The sequence below is a fragment of the Patiria miniata genome, unplaced genomic scaffold (genome assembly GCF_015706575.1).
Source record: "Patiria miniata isolate m_02_andy unplaced genomic scaffold, ASM1570657v1 HiC_scaffold_7, whole genome shotgun sequence".
Lineage (NCBI taxonomy): Eukaryota > Metazoa > Echinodermata > Asteroidea > Valvatida > Asterinidae > Patiria > Patiria miniata.
Genome location: NW_024037074.1, coordinates 33,690,212 through 33,702,616, shown reverse-complemented (window position 1 = coordinate 33,702,616; position 12,405 = coordinate 33,690,212). Strand labels below are relative to the sequence as shown.

The window sequence follows — 12,405 nt, the reverse complement described above, 5'->3', positions numbered from 1 at the left end:
GTCTGTTCTGCGGGGCACAGCATCATGCTGGGATCCGCTTGCGTTAATTTCCGGTACCGGTACCAAAACATGGTGGTTCTCTGAAATATAAAGGTCTTCTTTCGCTACTCTCTGCTTATCCTGAGGAGTGTTGCAATACCCGTACATTTTTTTTATGTTTCACTTTTATTAGAAGTTTGATCATCTGACCTTTGGTAGAGTTCTTTATATGAAATGTGTAAAATTCTCAAATGTTGCGGTGTAATCGTGTCGGTATTTGTATCCTCGCGTGTCTAGTCATAATTTTACAGAAAAATAGATTTTGGTCCCATTTTAAGGTGTTTTTTTTTTTGGGGGGGGCAGATTTTTTTAATTTGGTGGGGGAATTTTTTTATGTATTTTGTGGGGATGGGGATGGGGGAGGTGATGAAGTTTTTTTTTAAGTAGTTAATTTGTTTGTGATTTATATTAAATCTTTGAACTTGATCTTTCCTAACAAATATGTTGTGAAATTACTGATGACAGTGTCTGTGAAATGTTTGACTTTGATGATAATATAAGCAGATTTTTTTAAAGGGAAAAGACACTGTGTATTGCTTAAATGTTATCACGCTAAGCAGAAAAAAACACACACGTGCCATGAAATAAACCCAACAAACCCTACAAAAACAGTACTTAAAATAAATTCTCAAGTTTTGGAACAAATTCACAGCACCCTAGAGCTTGGGGTACGTACATGTACATGGGAACTGTAGTAGATAATTGTATATTAATATACACACATGCACAGAGCTAGGCTAGACACAGTCATCACTGAAAAGACTTCTTGATACTTACAAAAAGTTTACTTTACATTTCCCTGTCAATGCACTGCATTTATTTCTGGACTGTATTGACCTGTTCACCTTGTGATGTTGGATGCCGGCTATACACCATTAGTGGCCCCCTACTGTTGCATTAGGTTTTCAATTTTACCGGTCAAGTTAAACTCCAAGATGCGATTCTCATGGTGTGCAGCAACAAACAAAAAAATAATAAAATGATGAAGATATAAGGTGACTTTGATTTGTGACAGCTTTAAAGAAACTATGTCAAGACTGTTGGAAGTTGTTACAGCAGTGAACTCAACAACATTTCAAATTGTAATGTGAATGCATATAAATCAACACCTAAAAGGAATACTAGCAGTGTTTTCTTGTAAAAAAATAACCCCAGTCCTCAGTTATCAAGAGGCACCAAGTAGTTAAACAATTAAAGACTGTAATTTTGAGTGGGGAGGGGAACAAAACAAAACTGAACCAAAAAACCAAAAAAAATCAAACAATGCAAACACAATTTTCAAACTCATCACTTTGATTGAACTTATGAAAAGACTTTTTTTTATCATTTACTATCCACAAAGATTTGAGTATGGGCAATTCCAGCATCACGGACATTAGAAATCAGACATTGTTTTGTACTTTAAGAGCTTAAAGGGAACATACAACATTTGCAAACATCAAAAAATAAAGCTACCTAATCATTTTGAAATATCTTGCTGGACTGTTAGTGAATGACAGTGTAAAGCATCCTGTAAAATCATGGCACCTGGTATACTGTCATTTTCAAGAAAAGTGGTATTTTTGTATCAATTTCCAACGCTGGTCGGCTGACCAGCGTTGGAAAAAAACTGGCTTTTTTTCAAATACTGGCCCCAATTGACCATCGCACTTGTTTGCAATTGATTACACACCTATGAACGGGTACAAGCCAGCTAGACTGGTTCCCTGACCTTACAATTCCCCAATGTATGTAAACTGCTCTGTTTCTTCTTATATGGAGTCAGGGAACCAGACTACAGGAAAATGATTGTTTTTCTTGGTTTTTATAGCATTTTCGAACCCAAAACCTTAAAAAAGTCAGTGTAACTATATTTGCTATATATTTCCAACCCCCCAATTCCATCCATTTCTGAAAATTACAGCAAAAGCAAATGATGTATATTCCCTTTAAGGAACAGACATGAAAATGTATTTTCAAATCTTATACATCCATCATCTAATAATGGTCAAGGATATTACAGACTAGGAGTTTTGGATCATTTCTCTGAATCAGTAAGCATGATATGGTTAATTGGCTCTGTCGCAACCATTTTTTTTACATTTTCTTAAACACTGGGATTGATACATTAATACAAGAAACACTTTCAAAATCAGGATTTGACAAAAAAGTGGATTTTCTTATTTCTCTTAGGTTGAATTTTCATTACCTTTCACGTTTTATTAGCTATTCAGTTTTTAAAATGTGTTTTGGCGCTGCCATACCCTTCAAAGCATGGAAAGGATTACTTTAATACACTTCCAAATTCATATGGCTTCTGTCATACATTCATGTGTGATCATTCTTTGGAAATTCATCACTCACACCCATGATGGGATGACTTTACAGCTTGCTTGTTTAGCTTTTTGGAGATGACGTCCCAAGTAATAAGCCAAAAAGCCAGCCTGACTCGCCGGCCAAAATAGCCTTGTGATGCCAGCCCGTGCTGACAGGATGTGCTGACTAGGATGCTGGGTTTGTCTATGGTGATAATTGAATTGGTTTGACCGTCCCTGGAGGATAGATGTTAAACTGGAATTTCCAACCATGCCTTGTGCACATTGATAAGATATCTGTGTTATTGAAATGCCACTGTATACAAAAAAGTTCATGATAAGACTAGAGTCCCAGCCAAGTTTTACTGTGTGTTGTTTGACCAGCAAATAACTAGTTATACCAAGAACTGATTACTCACATTTCATGTTTTACTACTTATGAGCAGTAAAAAAGTTGGGAGTCATTATGAGGTCAGAGAACAACATGGACCATTGTAATACAACACAAACACTTAACATATGGAATAAAATCACTGATCTCTATGTAAACAAAACTGGATAGCTCGTTGGCCGTTCTGAGCTATTCAAAAAAGCAAAGCTACGCACAGGTTCTAGATCCCTCCATTCGAAAATGGGAAGTCAACCAGCCTCAACCACTCCCATTGTTTAAAATTATTTTTTAAAATAGAGTCGCTTATAAACTAAGAAACGTTTTTTCTCAAACAGAAATTAGATGTCTTTCTTTACAAATCTATCGTTCTTGGAGTGGTGATATTGTGGATGGTGACTTCACTTCTAACAGCCAATGGGCGATCTAGATTTTATTGAGATCAGTGAATAAAATCTTAAATGGTTTCACAAGAAATGCAGGATACCATTTTCATTGGTATTCACTTGGATGACTTTTGACCTTGTCTGCCTTTTTGTGTGTGTGCATGGCCACATCTATGTCAATATATAACAGCCAGCACATCATGATTGTCGCTGTGACCTCTGACTCATGATCAACTAATTTAAATATTAACACATGCACAAGTTGCAAAACAAGACCAATCAGACTACCGGAAAGTAGAATAATCATGGCACAGAGCAACCAATACAATTTCAGAAGCCTGGAAGGTACTGCCTGTCTTCATCTTCTGGTCAGTGACCCCCAATAAATGATTCATCCACAGCAAACATTAGTGCAGATCAGTTACTTGTTGTCTGGGTCAGCTGTTTAAAGGTCAAACCCTCTTACTTGATGATCCACTGGTACAAATGCCACTTTCTGATCATAGGTTCTGACTTCCGATATAGACCAATCCCAGGCTATGGCCCCCTTCAATGGCGAAGAATTATGCTTGCTTTTGTTCAGATAATCTGTCAGAGAACAGTTGCTTTGTACAATAGCATGCACAGTGGTTGCGCCATTGAAAGGGGCCTCCCAAATATACTGTCACATGCCCGGATTTGTCGAGAGTAGAAATGACGTCATTGTTACATACGTACACTTAGACCATGGTCCAAGCGTGGAACTTAAGTTTTCAAAGCTCTGTTGTCCAATTTAAATTAAAAGATGGGAAATATTCAAGTTTTCCCTTGGCTACTGAATAATCTGCAGAGTAAGTTTCAATTTCAAAGGTGTATATCATTTGATGAAAAGGAACCCTTTTAAATTGTTTAGAAATACAGCTATACAGGAAATACATTTAATTCTTTTCGAGGACGATTCTTTGAACTATTGAAGGAAGAATCTTGGTTCTCTGGTTTCAAAATTGTTCACAACGCAGCGCTACTACTCATTTCGTGATTTTTTGTTTCGTATCAGGAATCTGTTACCAGAAGTTATTCTGCACGTAGACCAGTGATAAGTTATTGCACTGTAACTTTAAAAATGTCGTGAAGTAAAAGTCAGTGCACTGTATGGAAGGATATTGCATAACTGGTGCTGATAGCCTTGGTGTACTGCAATATCATGATTGGTATTATCAGTTATTTTTTTGGCAAAGTCACTTTTACTTGGACAGAATAAAAGCAGAAGTAGCTAGCCCACACCTCTCTACAGACCACTGGCAACCGTTCTTGGTGCAAATCATTGTGGCTAGGGCCTGTCTGTCCTCACCAGCAAGATACATGTGGAAGCACAATTATCCTGTCTTCACTGGAGCATGCACAGCCTTTTTATAACCATCGATTTGCATATGTACCCATTGTTGCTGCATAACAATAGGTAGGTTACACATGATGACCACTGGGGTTTTTTAAGGGGAAAACTTTTGAAAACACGTCAATGGAGATTTTTTTCCTTTAAAATTTAGAAGTTTGTAGGAACCACTGAATATAATTTAACTTGGTTCCGCGTGTGCGCGTGTTGAGGTTTTGATTCCTGTAATTCGACACCCCACTGAAGTGCCTATTTTAAGTTCAAAATGCGTGATATGCATTGAATCTGTCTGTATTTCCTTGTGGGAATTCATTGCTGCCCCCCTTTTTTTGTTATTCAAGATACTACTGTACATATGTTCACATCCAGACGATAGTTTTCGTTTCACTGATCCAATGACATGTTCTGTATAAAAAAAAACTGGGGAAAAACAGCAATTTTTCCCCGTTTTCAACATACATAATTTATATTTAGATATTTTTTACATGTATTTAAATCTTGATTTCCTGCCTAGCGTTATATTTCTCAGTTATGTACATGTACTGCTGTGCTACTTGTACTGTCTCCTCAGGAGTTCAGGTTAAATTGTGAAACTAACTTTTTAACTGTGAAAGAATAAATAACCTCATTCATTCCACTGAAGATGTACATGTTACTGATGTAGGTGCTAAGTATTTGGCTACGGATAGAATACAGGCATGTAAGTACTATTAGTAGTCTAGAAGTTGTAAGTTTCCATCCAAATTTTGTCTGCATACTGTACGTTTTAAGTGTTGAAGTCAGAAACAGTCATCACTGTACCTGTTGCACACCTTGTTTTTATATCACCGACAGAGTGCAACCTTTATAATATCTCAAAATCCAGTGGGCCGAACTTTGGTACGAGGCGCCCGTGCCACGCATGAGCCAGCACCTCACCCCTAAACACCTCTGCAACCCTTGCCACAAACATGGCATGCAACGCCCATTGAATCATTCGAACCCCCAATTCAAATGGGACTTTGCCTCACAATGGCCTCCCAACTGTAAAGAGATCAGAATGACCCTGTGTGTTGTTATGTTAAAATTTGCATGATAATCAGCTTACAAGTTGGCCCGTTGAGACTGACTGTGCTCCAAAAGGGGAGGAATTATATTTATTCCAAAACGATGGCAGTGTTTTTAAGTGTTAATTTACTAATATGCGTTTGTAAATTTTATCCAAGGTATCACTGTTTATGACTGTTATTTGGGTGCTGTTTACTGTGCCTGCTGTTTTAAGACCCGCCCATAAACTGTTGCATTTGCTTTAAACAAAATGTACAATACCCCTGCTGTCCACAATGGATCAGCCCAATTGTGTTGGTGATGTGTACAGATGTGATGAGTGAATGGGCTGTGTATACATGGCTTGCCAAAGGTTTGCTTTCGAAACAGCCAAGCTTGTTGTAGTCTAGTGGAACCAGTGCCTTGGTCGTCTGTAACTGATGGAATTTTAACATTTACATCCCGTAGTTTTCCTTGGATTTATACTGGAATATTACTGGGGGACTATATTCTTAAAAGCAATAAGGTGAGTTGGCTGGGTGATGGTGTTTAAATGGTTCAATTTTAGCCAATCAATGATGATAATTAGTGCAGGCTAGTAATTGAAAGGTTAGAATGCTGCAGTTAGTAATGCTTGTGTAAAGTGCATTGGATTTGTACTACGTCATGGTTAGCTCTGGTCATGCTGGTGTGTGTCGCGTGAGTGAAGCTCTACAGTTGTATGTACATGTACATAGTACATAAATTAGTGAAGCATCCCTTTAACTTCAAGTGTGGATTAGCTGATCTGAAATGTTTTGGGTAAATAGGATTCAGATAACCTCATAATTATTCTGTAAACTGGAAATATAAAAACCATCTTTAATGTGAACTGGAAACACTACACTAGCATGACTAGTAAAATAAATAGTAGTATTAAAGCATGGTATGGTAAGTGAGTTTACCTTTACGGTTTGCAAATCTTGCCAGTTGATTCTGTCTAACGTAAAGGTTAAACTTATGAAAAATTTGTCGTGTTGGTTGAAATTTTGATTGGGAAAACACAAGTTATATGTGTTGAAATCTCCCGCGCGCGAGTGTCTCAGCTTGCACACATTGTGGAAGATACATGATTTAGAGACCACGTGTTGTAGAGAATGTTTACCTGTGGGTGACTGGTGTTCCACTCTGTGTTCGTGGGTGACCTACCGGTACATGTACAGCTTGTCCAGCATGGTTCGCGTGGATAGGGTTGGTTGTTCCAGGAAGGAAGCGTGTACGTGTGCCGATTGTTGAATTCATTGAATTATGGAATCAGCCATCAGCTAATGGTAAAGACAGGCGTGGGGCCAAATTTTGGAACCCGGAAGAGTCCGAAGCACACGCACAGTTTTTCCTGCATGTAGTCCCGGATTCTGACTGTTTAGTTTGTGTACAAAATACAATGTAAATGTGATGTATTGAGTGTGGATTTACACTTTACCTGATGCACCTCCAAACCTATTTGAGCAGTGTGCAGCATATAGTGAGTACACATATGTGATAGCAGTGTCACACTACATATGTCAACAAGTGTAAGTACAAGTACATGTACTCGGACTTAAAATTTTCTTTGGATTGTTTCATTTGCCAAACGAGTAGGAACAAATAGCAGCTTGAGCACCGTTAATGGTGGATAAGTGCGCTTTGTAAGAAACACAATGTTATTAATAGTGTGTCTTACTTGCTGTCCAGTATTTGATTGGTCAGTCTTTTCCCATTTATTGTTAACATGAACTCCCTGAATCCCCCTTTAAAAGTAGGCAATCCTCAAGAGTCCCCAGGAAGAAATTAATCCAGTCACATTTGGGCAAATTTATTACGAGGAGACTGTTTTTTTTTAAGACTCGGGGACTCTTCTGCCCATAGCCTTACTTTTCCAGGATCACCAGAGGCCTAAACAGCTGTTGTCGCTGCGTCAGAAAGAGTTGGGGTCTCCGCTTGGAAACAGCCCAAGCCAGGTGCGGGAACAAGGTTCAAGGCATTGTCACTGCTAAGATGGAGAATGCTGCCTTTTGTTACTGTCATGTGCCTGATGAAAAGTTGGAATGGTTTTTCACTTGGCAAAACAGATCCATCGGTCCTTCCTTCGTTTTGTTTTGAAGCGGAGTTTAACTGGCAGTGGCGCCGTCCGGGAAGGATGGGACTGCGGAGCTGGTTTGTCCATTGCCATGTGTCGCCAGTTGTTACACTGACAGTCGGTGCTTGGCAGGAACTTCTAGCAAATTCAAGTGATCGTCTGGAGTGTGCGGAGTAGACAGGTTACAAAACACTTAATCCTTTTTAAACCAGGGATTGCCGGAATATGATGCATGAATCATCCATACAACTCTGCATACAGACTCTGAAGCCTTTTAACATTAAAAAGTTTTAAGCGCAAAAGTTTTATTCTGTTTGTACATGTCAAGAAATGTACATGAGAAGTGGTACACTTTTCTCCAAGATCATTTGTAGCTCAAGTGCCCATGTTGCCTTGTTCCCATCGGATTCTGTTTAATTTTTTTTGGTTTAAATCCATTGTGGAATTTATTTTCCTGATGAAAAATTTATTACGACCTTGATAAAGTTTGATACATAGGCCTTCATCATAGAGCCTACATGAAGCTGCTCTATGATGGTACATGTACATGTGAGTGCCAGTACATTTCGTAGGACTTGCTTGGTACACGTACATGTATAATCGAAAGATTACGAAGATCATAAAAGAGGATCACAGGATTAAGCAAGCATTGTTGAACTGACCTCAAGGCTCAACAGGTTTGGTTTACAAATTTAACAAGAAAAAACACCTTCGGAAAAACGTACACATGTAAGCCTGTTATAAAAACAATGAGAAAATTGGCTTCACTGTAGAAAAATTCAGCGAATTAAAAAATTCATTGTTGGCCAAACTCTATCCCCAAGAGATTCATTGTTGGCCAAACTCTATCCCCAAGAGAAGCAGTGAGTTGGTGAGGGAATTGAGCCAACAAGAAAACCTGACCCCGCAGATCGCCATCAACGGCAGATTGGGTGAACCGACAACTGACAAGCTTTGGAAATGGCCTGTGAAGTTGCAGATAGGAACGATGTGAGAACGGCACTGTACAACTCAAAAAATCCAATTTCCGAATGTATTTCCTCATAGTTTAAAAGTGAAACACAAACCTTTGAATTTCGTCAGCGTGAGGTTTATAGCTCCATAAATCACAGGGAACCAAATCTATAGTGAAGTACTATCCATGCATCAGTAGACGTGCGTCACAATGTGCCTGTGTTTCACTCAAGGATACGTGCAGTGTTGTGACAGTCGTAAATGTGGAGGTTCTTTCAGGGGGAAAACATTTTTACAAGTGAACAAATGCAGACGTATTACCCTTAACAACGTGTTTTGCAAGTCAGTATAATTTACTGGAAAGGTTGAGGGGAATTTACATTGATTGTTTCCATGTCCTAAATTTAGATTTGAACAGGAAAACAAAATGGTTAGAAACCAACAGAATGGTCAGAAACCTTTTGTTTTGTTCATACAGCATGACACAATCGCTGCAATGCAGTTCCCATTGATCCGACATGTGAATTGGTTCATAAGACATCTTGTGATGTGAACTTTTCCAATTACTTTTCTGTGTTCAGTTGGTTATCAATTAAGCCAATATTTTTGAAGTGAACTTTTTCTCAAATTGGTGTGAATGTGCATAGATACATTGTACATATTGCCATTTAATTTGTGAGTCAAAATGAAGAAAAAAAACTAGAGTAATGAGTGCTTTTAAATCTCAGCCCGATTAATCAGCATGCTCTCCAGCCGGCAGTTGTTGCTTCAACCAGACTCTTCCTAATTCTGCATCAGTCATCTACCACTGAAACCAACAGACCCAGCATCCCAGCAGGGTTTAGACTGGGCCATCAGCATGGTTGGGCCTCCCACAGGAAACCCTGTTGGAATTGAGGCATGCCCCCCTGAGAGAGGCAGGAAACCAATCCCCATCAACATCTCCCACACAGATGTGGTCTCATAATGCGGCCTGGAATTACAAGTATTATTTCCTCCACTTATTCATAATTGCCGAGAATAATACTTCGTGTACATGTATGCATATATATAATTTTGCTTCTGTTCCCTACATACCGTACATGTATAGAAAGATACCTTATGATATACATCTTTGACTTGAGCAAGCCAAGTACATGAACATATAAATGTTGGGCTTTCGAAATTCGATATGTATCCATATGTACATGTATGTGTCACCTTTTCCCCAATTTTTTTTGTCAAATTTGAATAATCCACAAAGGGACAGTTTTTATTACATTGAAATGGGATTCATCAAATTCATGTCGAAATTCAATAATTTTCCTAGAAAATTCTGCAACTGCATTTGAACTTTATGGTACAATACGTGCACGTGCACACATCATGTATTTTATTTCGGTGTGACATTTGTAAAGAGCCAATTCACCCAACGACACTCTGTCACGCTTGGCTAAGGTTTGCATCAGGTTAACTGGATGATATATTATCACACCAGACAGCCGTACCTGCTGTTTTGTCACAGAAGGCAGTGCCCAGGCTATCCATAATTTTTTTTCCGTTGATTGATAAGCATAAGGACAAAAAACTAAGTCACAAATCCTCCAAAAAAAATCCACACAGGGACTGATTGATAACAATAAAATCTACATAAAAAACCTAGATCAGAAAATTTGACAAGCTTGAGTGTCTGAGTTCCCATTTCATTCAGGCCAAAAAAAAGTAAACTCAAATCCCACTATTTTATGAGGTTTCCATAGAGACCAACCAAAGCTTCATCAAGTTCAGAAAAAAAAGGAGTTTGTTGGCACACCATCAATTATTCCTGTTTGCCCATTCCAATGTCTGTCAGCAGCTAGCTTTAGTTACCCAGCGGTCTAGACCTCTTTGGGACTTTTTTTTTTTTGGCCAGCCTTGTGGTCAGTGGGATCCAAAGGTCACGCTGGGCTTATGGTCATTATTCCTCCATGTTATTACTGGATGCAGACTGGTCCTGTTGCCCTTGTACAAACTGGTCCAGGAGGTCACTTTTATCAACAGCCATGAAGTTTTTTTGTTCAGTGATACCATCCTGACCATTGAATTCGTGATGGAGAATTGGCGGTCAGATTCGTGTGAACCTGCGGGAGTTCGTTTCCTGCATCGGTCGCTTTGTGTTTTGACAGGGTCAGTTCAAGGGACTTTTTTTAATATTGCAAGAAGAAACCAAGTTGCGCCATTGAATTGATATTGTTGAAATTAGAAGTGTAAGGCCTTAAGCCTGGTTTGAATTAAAGTTTGCACGTACATGTACTGTACACGCAAACTTAAAAATTTAATTACATCTGACCATCCTGCCAGCCAATGAAGAAGATGAAAAGTGACACATTTACCATTTTCAAAATGACACTTCACTATTAAAGTTGGAAAACAATTATTGGAAAATCACCTAGGCTGACCAGATGTGTAAATACATCAAGTCACAGTTGAGTTTTACTGAACAACTGGATATTGATTGAGTTATTAATTCATGATCTGCGCAACATTAACACCTTCAACAAAAATCAAACTCATGGAATGTTAACCGGTTAGCCAGCGTGTAAAGTGTGGACCCTCATTTCTCATGTCAGACTCTCTAGACCCTGGGGTCTTCTACAGAGAATTAAACTTCAACTGAGTGTAAGGGGTTTTGCCAAAGTTGGTCTCCTTACACCCCTAACTTTCCACTAGTTCTGCTGAAGGAACATTAACACATATTAGACCAAAGTTTAAGGGTATGTTCTTTACTTATTTTTTGGACAAACAAGCTCCCCAATTAATCTGAAGCGCATGAAGCCAAACCCAAAATGAAGGTGAGGTTTAGGAAATGACTGCATTTTCACATGTGCACATGATTTATCAGATTGGGAAATGACAGCATTTTCACATGTGCACATGATTTATCAGATTCTTGCTCAAGTCTGGTACCTATGACCTTCCAACAAAAGCAGTGTCTGACCTTCAGCAAGCAGCAATTAGAGCCCATTGTTATGGAGACTGTTTATCCAAGACACCTGTGGGTCCATTGTCCTCTGGGGGGTTCATTTACACCTTGCCCAAACACAGGGCAATAACAGCTTTCTCTCTTTACTTTGGTTTCAGCTTGTAAGCTGATCAAATAGCATTTACAGTTTGGTGTGAAAAAAAACAAACTCACAGGAAGTGGTACTCCAAAGTCTGAGCATTTCCTTCCCACACATGCTTCATGGAAGCAACCTCTTGTGAAAATTGATCAATTTGATGCTTGAAAACTACTGCGTATTAAGCAATACACAAGTTGATGAATTTTGTGTGGGTTGTGTTGACGTACATGTCCACACGATCAACGTCAAATGGAGAGAGTAAATGATCCGCATACATTTTATGTGTGTAGAGTCACTCCTACCTATTCCTATTCCCATGTGTACATGTACGTCACTTTCTTGGTACTGCGGTAGCCAGAAGGCACATGACACAAATACATGCTGTGTTTTTCTGACACCATGATCATTGTGACTTCATGCTAGTCAACAGTGTGTGATTTATATGAAATGTGTTTTCAAGTTTTCAAGAGTCAGTTGGAAAGGGGTCAAGAAAAGACAGTTTTTCTCTGTTTATCCAACTGTGAATAAATTAATAAATTCTTGATTAGCAACATTACAGTCGATCATAATATTTGATAGCATTTTTGTGTCGTCATCCTGTTATTTTTGTACAAAGTTTGTTCGAAAATAAATTTCACAAGCTTGGATGGGATTCAAATCCACAACCAATCGCTAAGTTGTAAATACTGGTGTTACATTTTTGTTTTCTTACATGTACCTGTGGGAACCATTCCACAGTACCTGAGTGTGTAGGGTTACACGCCTGGT

The 12,405-nt window shown here is 38.7% G+C and overlaps 1 protein-coding gene across 37 annotated transcripts in view; it reads left to right on the top strand.

Moving 5' to 3' along the window:
• Window positions 1–4,457: 4,457 nt before the first annotated feature.
• The window catches only part of LOC119746417 (semaphorin-6D-like), a 60,600-nt gene continuing 52,652 nt past the window's right edge, over window positions 4,458–12,405 (top strand). For 33 of the 37 annotated variants that reach the window (XM_038223368.1, XM_038223357.1, XM_038223377.1 and 30 more), the window contains exon 1: window positions 5,863–6,031. The gene's annotated coding sequence lies outside the window, so the exon portion shown is untranslated. Of the gene's footprint in view, window positions 4,546–5,861; window positions 6,032–12,405 lie in introns of those variants that run through there. The other 4 variants (XM_038223347.1, XM_038223378.1, XM_038223375.1 and 1 more) reach the window with 2 other exon arrangements.